This window comes from Sciurus carolinensis, unplaced genomic scaffold (assembly GCF_902686445.1).
Source record: "Sciurus carolinensis unplaced genomic scaffold, mSciCar1.2, whole genome shotgun sequence".
Classification (NCBI taxonomy): Eukaryota; Metazoa; Chordata; class Mammalia; order Rodentia; family Sciuridae; genus Sciurus; species Sciurus carolinensis.
In genome coordinates this window covers 1,338,915-1,352,596 of record NW_025920148.1, presented here as the reverse complement: position 1 = coordinate 1,352,596, position 13,682 = coordinate 1,338,915, and the positions used below count along the sequence as shown (strand labels likewise).

The 13,682-nt window shown below is 37.3% G+C and overlaps 1 pseudogene; it reads right to left on the bottom strand.

Annotated features, from left to right (window-relative positions):
- Nucleotides 1-5,775: 5,775 nt before the first annotated feature.
- LOC124974434 (ADP/ATP translocase 2-like) overlaps nucleotides 5,776-13,682 on the bottom strand; it is a 74,918-nt pseudogene continuing 67,011 nt past the window's right edge.

The window sequence follows — 13,682 nt, the reverse complement described above, 5'->3', positions numbered from 1 at the left end:
TGATCTCTTAAGGTGCCTCCAAGGGTTCCATATGACTGTCCACTTGTCTTGTCTGGCTCTCTGCCAACTCCTCCATCTGACTCAGGGTCTAAATCTTCTCATCACCCAGCACCTGGTTCCAAATCAGGGCTCTCTGGATGCACTCAGTTTTTTGGGGCACCATCTCTCCCTCATTTCAACTTCTCATAATGTTCATCCAGTTCTTTCAGGATTTCTTGGCATTTTGCTTTGATCTCTCTCATTTCTGAGACATTTCTCTTCAGGCATAAAGGCAGAGAGTCGATGGAGGCTAGGTAATCCTCCACATAGTTCACCAGGTGGATCTGTTCCTGTTGGCAGACTCAGCATGGTTCAGACTGAAGTCCCTTCCACTCTGCATGGCTTTCTGCTTCCTGCACCCCTCCCCCTAAAATCAGATCTGCAAAATGCAGAGCTCTTGCTCTCCCATGATCCCTGGCTCTCCCAGGAAGTCTGCCCACCTGTCTAGCAGTTGCACATGCCCAGGTCACAGTACGCAGCATGTAATAGTGGGCTGTGGAGGAGGGGACTCCCCAATGAACCCCTACTGGCCAGGCAATGTGCAGGTGGTGGAGGTGCCCAGAAGGACCCCACTGGTCTGGCTGCTCTGGGTGGAAGGGACTCCCAGGTGAACCCTCACTAGTGGGGGTGGGTGGGCTTCTCATAGTAGCACACACCCCAGAGAGGGTCGTGGGTCAATAGTCAAGGGTCGCTCACTGCAGTGCTTGGGCAGGGGGGCCCAGCTCGGTGGGCAGAGCTGCACTTGCCCCCTTAGTGGACATTTTTAAATGACCCTATCATGGGAAAGCCCTGAGCACTTCAGACCATTTAGTGAGCACCCTCCAAAAAAGCCTCTCTAAACTCACCCTGCAAGGCATTGTCCCCAACCCAGGAAAGCAAACTGAGTACATCTGGCACCAGGAGGCCCCATCCCTGAGATGCATCAGGGATGTGGAGGCATCCCCATCCCCAGTACCCCCGCAGAGCCTCTCACGGGAGTTCACCACATCTCGTGCTCACCAGTGACCAAACAAGGACAGGAGGGCCAAAAACAGCACTTTACTCTTGCAGGATCATTTCTCTGTGGGTGCCTCTGGCCCCCAAAGCAGATCTCTGGTTTGGGACTCAGACAAGGCGAGTCCACAGTGGGCAGAGCCACGTGGGAGCATGCCCAGGCCGCTGGCGTTTTTTGCACATGCCTAGCTCTCAGGTGATGCCAGAAATGGACAAGCAGATGTGCAACTCAGGTCCAGACCTGCCCACTCCACGTGTGCCAGTGTTCTGGAGGCCTCCGCATCATGTCCTGTGTTGGTGTCTGGCTGCTTCAGAGCTGGCAGAGACACACTGCCTGCACCACATGCTGTTCTGTTTGACGGATGCCATCCTGCCCGGGGGGAATGTTGAAGCCCCACCCTGGGGTCAGTTGGACACCCTGTCCTCAGGGAAGACCACACTTGGGAAAGGCAGTACCCTTCAGTAAGGCCGCTGTCCCCGGGTAACGCCACCTAATGCCTCCCTCAGGTAAGGCCACCACAGAAAGGCTGCTGCCCTAGGAGAAGGCTGCCTCTCACCGATCCAGGGTCAGCACGCTTTTCTCAGGGAAAGCCACCTCCCTCATGTTAGGTCACCCTCAGGTAAGATCTCCACCCTTGGCGGGTACACAGTTTTGTGTTTCTTGGGGTGGTGGGAACTTGTTCTGGACCAACCACAGGAGTCAGGGCCTGGAGATCGGGGATCCAGGACAGGGAGGCCTTGGGGGCTGGGCACAGATGGACAAAAGGCCAGGGACTCTGCATGCTTGATCCATCATGTGGCAGCGACCGCCATTGGTGACTTACCCTCTCTTGGTAAGGTCATCCCCTTTTGGTCAGGTCACCCTCTGATCAGAGCAGGACAAGGCAGGTTGGGGTAGGATGGATTGGGGTGGGGCAAGGCAAGTCAAGTGGTGGTGGGGCAGGGCAAGGAGTGGTGGGACAGGGCAGGGTAGGTTTGGGGATTGGGACAGGGAGGAGCATATTGGAGCATTACTGGAAGGCAGCTTAGGGTGGGACAACTGTGCACATTAGTGTAGCAGAATACTTACTTAGCATGTGAGAAACCCTGGCTTGGATCTCAGCAACACACACACACACACATACACACACACACACACACACACACATACACACATACCACAATAAATCTTCCTAATTTGGATGACTTTTTTCTAAGAAAAATTTTCAAAACCTTTTTAGAAGATAGAAGCAGAATGGTGATATATTTAATGTCAGCTATTACATGGCATAATATTTACAACCACTCTATATGAAATTTTTCAGGACTCACATCATATTCTTTAAGAGACAAGACAGCAGTTGCTTTTTGTAGTTCTTATATATTAATTAAAACATTAAAATCATTTTCTGAAATCATTTTCTAATTTTCAAACTTAGAAAGTGTATCTATTTGTCTTCCTAAAGTTGTACATTCATCAGAAAGATTTTCTCTTTTTCCTTGCATTCTAGGGCCTATTGTCACAGGAAGTGCCATGACTAGGTTTTATCATAATACTAGTGCCCCTATGGCTTTCAGAACAAAGTCATGTATACCTCTCATAGTTGTTGAATTTATGAACAAAGTACATACAATTTTTATTATATTTAAAAGGTCATCAAATTTGAATTAGTAGAAGCAGGGGTTTAGCATGTTATATTATGAGCTAAACATAGTGCAAATTAGTTTGATCATTTTGGGAGTTTGCCATAATGACTTCTGCCCTGTTCTGTGATCAAAGTCTGGCCTGCACCATTTTTTGGCAATGAGAATTGAACCATGTGACCATTGTACCATGTCCTAGGCAAGCACTGAGCTACATACATCCCCAGCCATTTAAATGTTGTATTTTGAGACAGGGTTTTGCCTAATTGCCAGGTGGGTCCTAAATGTCATCCCCCTTCCTTAGCCTGCCAAGTGCTGGGGTAGCAGCACTTGGTGTCAAAGTTCCTGTCGTGTCCTGTAGGATTTGATGTATCATATGTTTCCAATGTGTCCTTTTCTTTTCTAAACTGGACCATGTCCATTTTCCCTTGTTGATAGTCAGTAAAGGCTTTTTTGTTTTGATGTATGTTTAATATAAACTTGCATTATGATGAGATACTACTGTTCATGATAGTCTAGCTGTGCAATCCACTCAGAGGAGAATATTTTTATTTTGATAGTGTTCACTTTTTCAGGTCTAACACGTCTTGTGAGAAGAAGTGATTATTTGCTTTGTACTTGATTACATAAATAAGACATAGTTCTTTTATTTTTTTTTTCTTTTGTGGTGCCGGAGGTTGAACCCAGGTCCTCCTGCATGATATACAGGTGTTCTACTGTTGAACTGCATCCCCAGCACCTAGATCTTTTATTTATCATAAATTTAATGACCAGATAGAGTGATAATAAAATCACTTAGAAGTTCAACTCAATTTGGAACCATTCAAGAGTTTGGGCTTCCAATAATGGTTTGTGATTTCTAAAAGGAAAAGTAATTTTCAAAAATATAAGAGCATCTAAGATCATTCATATACAATATTTCCCCAGTTTCTCCACTTCCTGAAGAACATTGTGGATGCAATGGACTCTGGTGTCCTTCTAACCTGATCTACTCACTAGGCATCATCCACTGTGGTTGCCAATCCTGTTTATCTTTTTCTTCTCTTTGACTATTTGTCAAATGACAATTTGAATTTATTACTGCTAAAGAATATGAATAGAAATACGGTATCTACACTATTATAAGTAAAGTTCATAATTCCTCTACTGTGACCTTTAGTACTCATATATTATCTGTATATACATATAAAATTAACATAAATTCTGCCCTGTGATCCTTAGTGCTAATATCATATCCATACTCCAGCATGAAAAACTTATGTAATATCCACAATGGGGCATTCAGCATTAATGTTATATCCAAATGGTGACTTCTTAATATAATGTTATACACCTATGCAGACTTTAATATTAATGTAATATTCATACCAAAGAATGTAAAACTAATAAAATAGGTTGCCCTGTGGTTCTAATATTGATGAGATATATATATATATATATATATGCACATAAAATTAGTATAATGAATTTTTTGTGTTTAGTACAATTGAATATCAATATGCAATATGAGAAACTAATATAATAGCATCCCTGTGGCCATTAATCTTAAAATAATATCCATGCTATAATGTCAAAAACCAATGTAATAGCTACATTGCTGACTTTAGGACTAAAACAATGAACCATTTTACCTGCATTGCGGGCTTTATTATGAATGTTATATCTACAGTGTAGCATCAGAAACTTAAAATAACTGCTTTGTTGCCTTTAATACCAATGTGGTATACATATTGTAGTATCAAAAACTGATAAAAATAGGTGACTTGTGACCTTATTACTGATATCATATCCATAATAGACCATGAGAACCTGACTAAAATCTGAAATTTGGCTTTTAATATTAATGTGATATTCATATTTCAGCATCAGAAAGTGGTAAAGGGCAGCCCTGTGGCTAAATCATATTGATAATATAGTTTTTTAAAGTAATGTAATAAGCTGGATGTGGTGGTATGTGCCTGTAATCCCAGTGGCTCAGCAGGCTGAGGCAGGATGATGGTGAGTTCAAAGCAGCCTCAGCAATGGGGAGGCACTAAGCAACTCAGTGAGACCCTGTCTCTAAATAAAGTACAAGATAAGACTGGGGATGTGGCTCATAGGTTGGGTACTCCTGAGTTCAGTCAGCCCCCCGTACCAAAAAAAAGTAATATATTGGTTTATTTGTAGTATCTAATATTAATACAGTATCCATATATAACATCTAAAACTATTAAAGTAGCTGACTTTGACCATCATTGCTAATATGGTATCCAGACTACAGCATTTAAGACTAAAGGAAGAGCTTCCATATGACCTTTAGTACTAATATAATATCTATACTATAGCATTTAAAACTATCATAAGAGCTTCCCTTTGCCTTCATAGTACAATGACCACCTTCTGGACAGCATCTTAAATTAATGTGTTATTTTCCCTCTAACCTTTAATACTAATATGATATACATACCGTACAAGGTAAAAATAATATAATAGCTGCTCTGTGGGCTACAATACTAATATCTAATCTATATGATCTAAAATTAATTAAATAGAAACCTGTGACATTTCACACTAATATAATATCTATATAATAGTATCCAAAGCCATAGCTGCACTGTGGTTTCTAATATAAATTATATTCTATTATAGCTTCTTTTATAATAGGTGTCCTGTGACCATTAATGCTAATTTGATATTCATACTATGGCATCTAAGTCTAATTTAATAACTTCCATCTGGTCTTTATGTTTGTTTGTTTTTAGAAACTTTCAGCTGTCCAAATTTGTTATCTGAAGTGACTGAAAAAAACTATGATTCTAGGCTGGAGTTGTGGCTCACATGTGCTCACTTGCCTAGCACATGTGCAGCCCTGGGTTCAATACTCAGCAACTCATGAAGATAAAGTGAATATATTGTCCACCTACAACTAAAAATATGCATATAAAATATCATTGAGTTACATCATCATCATCATTATTATTATGGCTTTAAGAGAAAATTGGTCAGATGAATATTATTTTTTCCCATTTTCAACAAGTACATAGTTGACATTGATAAGCAGCCAAGAGTATTCAGAATGCTCACAACATGTTATATATTACAACATGCCTGTTCACAGAGGAAAAAAGTCCAGGAAATAATTTATGTGAACTTCTTTATTTCATCATAGGTGACAAGTACAAAAGCAACACTGTGACTTGGAGAATATTTGACTATGTGCTCTTGAAGAAGCTTTGCCTCCTTCATCACAAGCAATCTTCCTCCAGCAGTGAAGCTTGTCTTTGGACATGATGCCAATTCCTTTGCTCTCCAACTGCATAATTATGCAATGGTGAACAGTATCAAATGGATAGGAAGTCATACAGCAATGGCAGTGACAGACTGTGGTCATCCAACTGATAAAGATATGAGTATTCTTGGGAACTGGAAGCATTCCCCTTGAAGAATCACAGATACCAAAGTAGACAGCTCAGTTGATGATCGTGCCCTGCACAGACACATCAAAGTCTTGGTACACCTCGGTTCAATCCCCAGCACCACCAAAAAATAAAAGTATCAAGTTCTGAGCAGCAGTTCATGACTTTGTGTTGAGGGACTGCCTAACATTACAGAATAAAATGTCCCAAAGCCTTGGTACAGACCCTCAATCCGATTAGATTTGTAGATGTTAACCAGTCAGTCATGTAGGCCTTTGAATTCTCTTTCAGCTCTAACTTTCTCTACATCAGCTGCTAGAGAGGTTTGGGCAAAATCAACAGGATGCACAAAACATAAGGTTGTGGATCCTGCAGCACCACCTGATGCCAGGTTCCCTGCAAAGTATTGTGATACTGGGTCCTCTTTTCCACACCACCCAGGAAGATCTGCTTGTGTTTTTCTTTGAAGGAAATTTGACAGCCTGGGTGGAGAATTATCTGATGACATTGGCCAGGCTACATGCCAGAAGGACAGGACTCCCTGCTCCCTGAGGATATGATCTACACAGTCCATAATGCCCTTGTGCTGCTTAGCTGCAGTGATTTGCTTGCTTGATGATTTTCTTGGGCACTTTCATGTTCTTGTAGATGGCTGTGTCCACTCCACTAGCAGGAAGTCTTTGGTGAAAGACACAGTGGATCTGTCATGTTGGAAGAAGAGGCGGTGGGTGACTCCAACTTGGTCTTTCATATTAACATAAGATCCATACTGTGGCCTATAACTCTTAATAGTAACTTTCTTGTGGTCTACAAAGTTAATGTGAATTCCATATAATAGCATCTAAAAGTAATATACTATCTCCACTATGCATTTAATATTAATGTTTTATCCATAGTATAACATTATAAAGTAATATTACCTGCCCTTAAAAACCAGTATAAATGCATATTCTAGCATCTTAAACTAATAAAATATGTTCTTTGTACCCTTTACTATTAATGTAATATCTGTATTATATTAGTTTTAGATACTATACTAGTTTAATTTTAGGTACTATATTATTATTATAATAATATTATTACATTAGTTATAGATACTGTACCTTGGATAGTTACTGTGTGGACTTTAATATTAATATGATAACCATAATATAGATGAAAAACTAATGAAATAGCTTCCCTGTGGTTTTTAATATTATTATGATATCCAAATTATAGAATCTATAAGTAATTTCATGGCTGCAAATTGGCCTTTGATTTTTAATTTCTATTTTTTAAATTTGTTTTAACTGGTTATACATGATAGTAGAATGCTTTTTGATACATTGAATGCAAGTGGACGATAACTTCCCATTCCTCTGACTATACATGGTGCTGAGTCACACCAGTAGTATAATCATACATGTATATAGGGTAATGTGTATTGGGTAATAATGTATATAGGGTAATAATAACTGTCTCTTTCTACTGTCCTTCCCCTCCCCACACACTACCCCTCCATCACTCCCCTCTGAACAATCCAAACTTTCTTCATTATTCACTACCTTTTCCACTATGGCCTTTGATTTTAATATGATATCCATGCTGTGGCCTCTACTGATATTGTAGATTCCCTGTGGTCTTTAATACAAGTATAATATCATAACACAGCATCAAAAATGTATATAACAGCAGTCTTGTGACTTTTAATATTATAGTATATCCATATATAGCACTAAAACTAATATTGTAACTTCCCTGAATCCTTTATTATTAATATGATATTTATTCTACACCATCCAAAACAGAAAAAGAGCTTCCCTGTGGTCTTCAGTGCATGCATACTATAGCATGCAAAACTGGTATAATGACTTCTTTGTTGGTTGAAAACTATTATAAAATCCATACTTTTGGGTTGATTTAAAAGATTTGATGTTAAAATTTTAATAACTTAAAATTTTAATAACTTAAAATTTTTAGTTGCTTAAATTTCCTGCATCCTAAATTCTCATTCATCCTGAAAATTGTGTGATGTAAGATATTATAAAATTAAAACATTTAAAATTCATAATTATGAACATTTTAGATAGAACTTATTAAAAATAACTTTTTTAAAAAAGAATGCTTACCATGAATTTCATAAAAATGTTAAACTATGTGGTTTATAGTGTCTTATTACTTAAAAGCAATAAAACATATTTTGGTCATATTTTAAGCAGTCAGAGATTATGGTACATAGTCTTGTATAAAAGAAAAATCAAACATGATCCCTATTCTAAGTAAGTTTATTTTTTTAAAAAATTAAATCTCATTGTGAAGCTGATATTTGACCTGTATATTTAAGGAATAGCAAGCATTTATTAAAGAGAGAAAATCAAAGTAAAAGCACATACATAGATACACAGTTTCAAAACACTTTCTATAATGTTTTTCATTAAAAAATTAGAAGCAAGTAATTCAGAATGTTATATGCAGAATGTTATATGCAGGTTGGGTAGAGCTAGGGAATGAGTCCAAAGTGTCAGTTTGATGTAGAATCATGGATGGTATTAATCTATTTTGTGTTGTTGTATCAGAATACCTGAGTCTGGCTACTTGGTAAAGAAAGAGGTTTATGTTGGGTCAGGATTTTGGAGGATGAAAATCCAAATTTATGCAGCAACATCTGGTGGGGTTGTCATGCTGCAGTGTAACATGGCAGATGGAGGGAACTTACATGACAGAGGTGAACAGTATATCTGGAAGTGTCCAAGCAGTGAGGTGGCCCTACTTCTTAACACAGGTCTAGTCCTCTGAAAGCTAGCCTCACCCAATGAAATGGACAGTATTCCTTTCTTTTTTTAAATTTTTTTGTGGTGCTAGGGATTGAACCCAGGGCCTTATACTTGGGAGGCAAGCATGCTACCAACTGAGCTACATCCCCAGCACCAGCAGTATTCCTTTCTGAGGGTGGTTTCCAATGATCTCCTACCAGACTCTATCTCTTATGATTTCAACACCTCTCAAATATTGTCAAACTGGGTGCCAAGTTTCTAGCACACAAACTTTTGGGGATACATTCTCACCATATCTGAATCCTAGTAATCATGAAAATGTCATGTACTAGACCTAAGTTTGAACTTAACTCTGTGCAGTGAGAAGTAAAATGATAAAAAACAGACCTGAAAAATTTGAGCAGTGAGGTGGCTGTTATAGTAAAAGAAATGATGGGACATGGCCCAGGTTATTGTGAGGGTGTGGAGATGAGAATGCAGGTATATACTGATTACCCCAACCTCCAGCTCCTTCAGCTCTTCCTGCTTCTGTTTACCCTCTACACCATACCCATAGCATATTAAGGGCAGTGCAAAATTCTGGTAATCTTTTCTTTAAATATGTGTTCATAATGTGTGTTTTAGTGACTTTTAATGGAAACTTATTGTATATTAAGTCCACTATTAATTACCAACAGGATATGTATTACAAAGTAAAGGTCATTATGATTTAAGTAGTGTCATCTTTTAGTGTATAACAAAGCTTTCATGTAAACTATTTTATTCTGAAATAATAAGTTGATTTTGCTGTATGGTTACATCAACTATAATCAACTTAAAGCATAAGATTACATACTTTAAAGATTTTAAAAAAATACATACCTCATTAGCATATTGGGGTTTTAACTGTAGATTATGTGTTAAGTATTTTCAGTTTTGTTTATCAGAACCTAAGAAATAAATTATAAGTCTAATGAGAATAACTTGTAAAAGCATAAGTCTGTACCATAAGCCAGCACTGTAACCAGGAATAAGTGGCCTGGAGGAACTTCTAGAGGCCAAAGCAGGAGAAGGAAACCAATGTTTATTTTACTCTCAGTCCCACTTTTGTAATGTTGCTCAGCAAATTTTAATAGAAAACCTCCTTTATATTAGTGTTCCAAGGGATTATGGTGAGGACATTGGTCTGTCTGTGTCTCTCTGTCTCTCTGATTCTCTGGAGATCTCTTCTTTTTGTGGTTCTGGAGGTCAAACCCAGGTTACATTTCCAGCCCTTGGTATCTCTTCTTGACAAAGTTCTTCCACTATTACCTTCAGCAAAAACATCAAACATGATGAATACTTATATAAGCCCTTCTCATTTCCATTGGACCCTGAAGAGTTTTGGAAAACATGGTCTAACGTACAGAACCTTTTTTCATCTTATGACTCTTCATGATACATCATTTTGGGGATGATCATAAAATTTTTGTTGTGATGGACTGCATTATATTTATTTTTAAGCCTTAATTGGATTTTCAGTATGACCAAAATTAGGTTCATATTTTGAATAGATGTACCCTGAATGACTGGTGAATAGGCAACAGACTTGACCAATTCTAGCCTCATGAATCTATTTAAATAGATTTCATGATCATTTTGTCCATATAATTAACTTTGGTAACCATTACTTCAAAGGACTGGATTGTGGCAATTTTTGATTTAACATTTTGTTTAAGTGAATCACACCATATTTGTTTTTCCATGCAGGTTTAAGTTCTGTGAGCCTATATTTGTGGTTGGAAGTTGCCTCTAGATAGCATCTGACAGTCATCGGTATGATTGGAAATATTGTGGAGCTAGAGTGCAAAGGGATGAGGAAGATCACATGAAGATATTACCAAAAGTTGGAGGCGTACTAGTTTTGCCTATAGAGGATGAGGTAACTTTCACTGCCCTTTAACTTAGTGTCACAGGAAAGAAGTGAGTTGAAGATTGGGTGGTGTTCTTAGTGAAAGTGAAAGATATATTTTAATTCTTAAAGAAATGCTCTTCACAGGTCTATGTATCTAGAAAAAACTTGAAACAGACTGTAAATTTCTTAGGTGGAGCAGAGGTAGAAATGGTCCTGCAGTGTTACCGAGGAAGTGGCCTTCCCCCTGTGCTCTTCCCTGCTGTGTGTGTGGTATTCAGAAAGCTGTTCCCTCCTCTGGTTTTCCCACCTGGAAAGTGTTGAGTTGAGTGTGATGACCTGTGTAAGCTGTCCATTGTTCATCCTTCATAAGTTCTTCAAACCCATTGAAGAGGAATCCTGTTCATGTTTGGTTGAGTTATTTAACTTTAATAGTGAGTTTTAAAATGTTCCTTCATTACTATCTAGACTTATTTGAAAATATTCTTCAACTATTTATGAGCATTGTTAAATTTATTATTTCTAGCCTTAGTTTGGAATTATTAAGTACAATAAATATATTAAGTACAAATTTGTTCAGAAAGGAGGACCTTTCTATTTTTTTAAATTTGGTACTGGGGGTTGAACCCAGGATGTTTAACCACTGAGTCATATCCTCAGTCATTTTTATTTTTATTTTGAGACAGTGTCTTGCAATATATATATATACATATATATATACACACAATGGAATTTTACTCAGCTATAAAGAATAATAAGATTATGTCATATGCAGGCAAATGCATGAAATGGGAGATAAGTCAATCTCAAAAAAAAAGCACAATTGTTCTCACTGATAGGCGGATCTTTTTTTAAGTGTTCTTTTACTTAAAATGGGTGGTGGGAGGAGGGCGAGAATGGAGGAAGGAGGGACTGTATAGAGGGAAAAGAGGGGTGGGAGGGGTGAGGGGAAGGAAAAAATAATAGAATGAATCAAACATCATTGCCGTATGTAAATGTATGATTATGCAAATGGTATGCTGTAACTCCATGAACAAACAGAAATAACATATATCCCGTTTTTTTACAATAAAAATTTTAAAAACACTTGAGAAATGAGGGATAGTAGGAATATTCCTGAACATTTTAAAGGCTATTTATGCTAAACCCATGACCGACATCATTCTTAGTGGAGATAAACTGAAACCATTCTCTTTAAAAATGGGAACAAGACAGAGATGTCGTCTTTCACCACTTCTATTCAACATTGTCCTTGAAACTGTAGTGAGAGCAATTATACAGACTAATGAAATTAAAGGGATATGAATAGGAAAATAGGTCCTTAAGCTGTCACTATTTGCTGATGACATGATTCTATATTTAGAGGATCCAAAAACTTCTCCAGAAAAATTCTAGACCTCATCAATGAATTCAGCAAAATAGCAGGCTATAAAATCAACACGCATAAATCTCAAGCATTTTTATATGAAAGTGATGAAACATCTGAAAGGGAAACTAGGAAAACAACTCCACTTGCAATAGCCTCAAAAAAGTAAAATAAAATACTTGGAAATCAATCTAACCAAAGAGGTAAAACATCTCTACAATGAAAACAACAAAACACTGAAGAAAGAATTTGAGGAAGACCTTAGATGATGGAAAGATCTCCATAATGAATGATTCCTATAGAAATAAGCAAAGAAGATGAGCAGGCAACTCTCAAAAAATAAGAAGGTAAATAAATGTTTGCAAAAGAGACAAAGAAATTGAGCCCTTCAAAAATAAGAAGGAAAGTCTTAATTGGCTTCCTTCATGGTATCACTGAATAGGAGCTAAGAAGTTCACTCAAAAGGGAAATGGGAATCTCAACTTGGCCCTGGAAGGTTCTTGACTACACAATAGAAAGGAGTTTCAGGGCATATGAGAAAAAGCACAAATATTTATTTAAGAAAACAAGGATATCTTATAGAAATGTAAATAAGAGTCAGATATACATTCAAGGGGAGAAGGAGAGCAGGTACTTAAGACTGAGACTCATTTTAGGGAAAATGGGCTCATGTTTTTAAAAGAAATTTTGTAGATAGTGAACATGAGAAGTTGCAAGCAGTGTGGGGCAAGGGGATATATATCTGTTGAGTTCGACACTCTAATTATGGAGCATATGGTCCGTTACAGTTGCCTGCTTCTCTCAGAGTCTCTATGTTGATGTCATCCAGTCAACAAATAATGTGTAGAATATACTGATGAGCCTCTAATAATATTTTCCCCTTCAATTTAGTAAGTCTAAAGGAAACATTATGAAAATTAGCATTATATATGAACAGCAATTTTGCAATGCCCTAAGCAGCTCAGCAAGTACCTGCTTCAAAATAAAATATAAAAGAAGATCTGTGGATGTGTCCTAGTGTTTAATCATCCCTGGGTTCACTTCCTGTTTCAAAAAAAAATAATTTGTGATCAATTTAGATAAATTTATGTATAAAAAATGACAAGGAGAAGGTAAATATGAAACATAAGTATTACACATTTTAATTCTATACACATGAAAAAAAATAATTGACATAATAAATATCCACAAGAGAGTTTCATAAGATCATTAATTTTCTAAAATATTTCAGATTATTATGCATTCTTTACTTTGTTTATTTCTTCTCAGAAATCAAAACTAGGAACTCAAAACTATTATATAAAACAAAGAAATAGTTTTTCTCTCTAGCAAGACCAAGCCCCTCTGTTACAGCATTTACAATTTAGTTGGGGTTTCAGTTGGCATCAATAGATAGATACACATGCAAAAGTTAGCTATTAATCCTCTTTGAAATATTTTTTCCTACTGAGAAAATGTGACTTAATTGAATTAGCCAAGGTAATTGTTAGAAGGGAGTAAGTAGTTTGCTTTCAACGTAGGGATATAGCTGTTTATTATTATTACTATTACTATTATTACAACTACTCTGTAGGAAACGCTGCATGTGATCTCAAAACTCAGTATTATAAAACATTATTACAAATAAGTAAATCATTCAAATA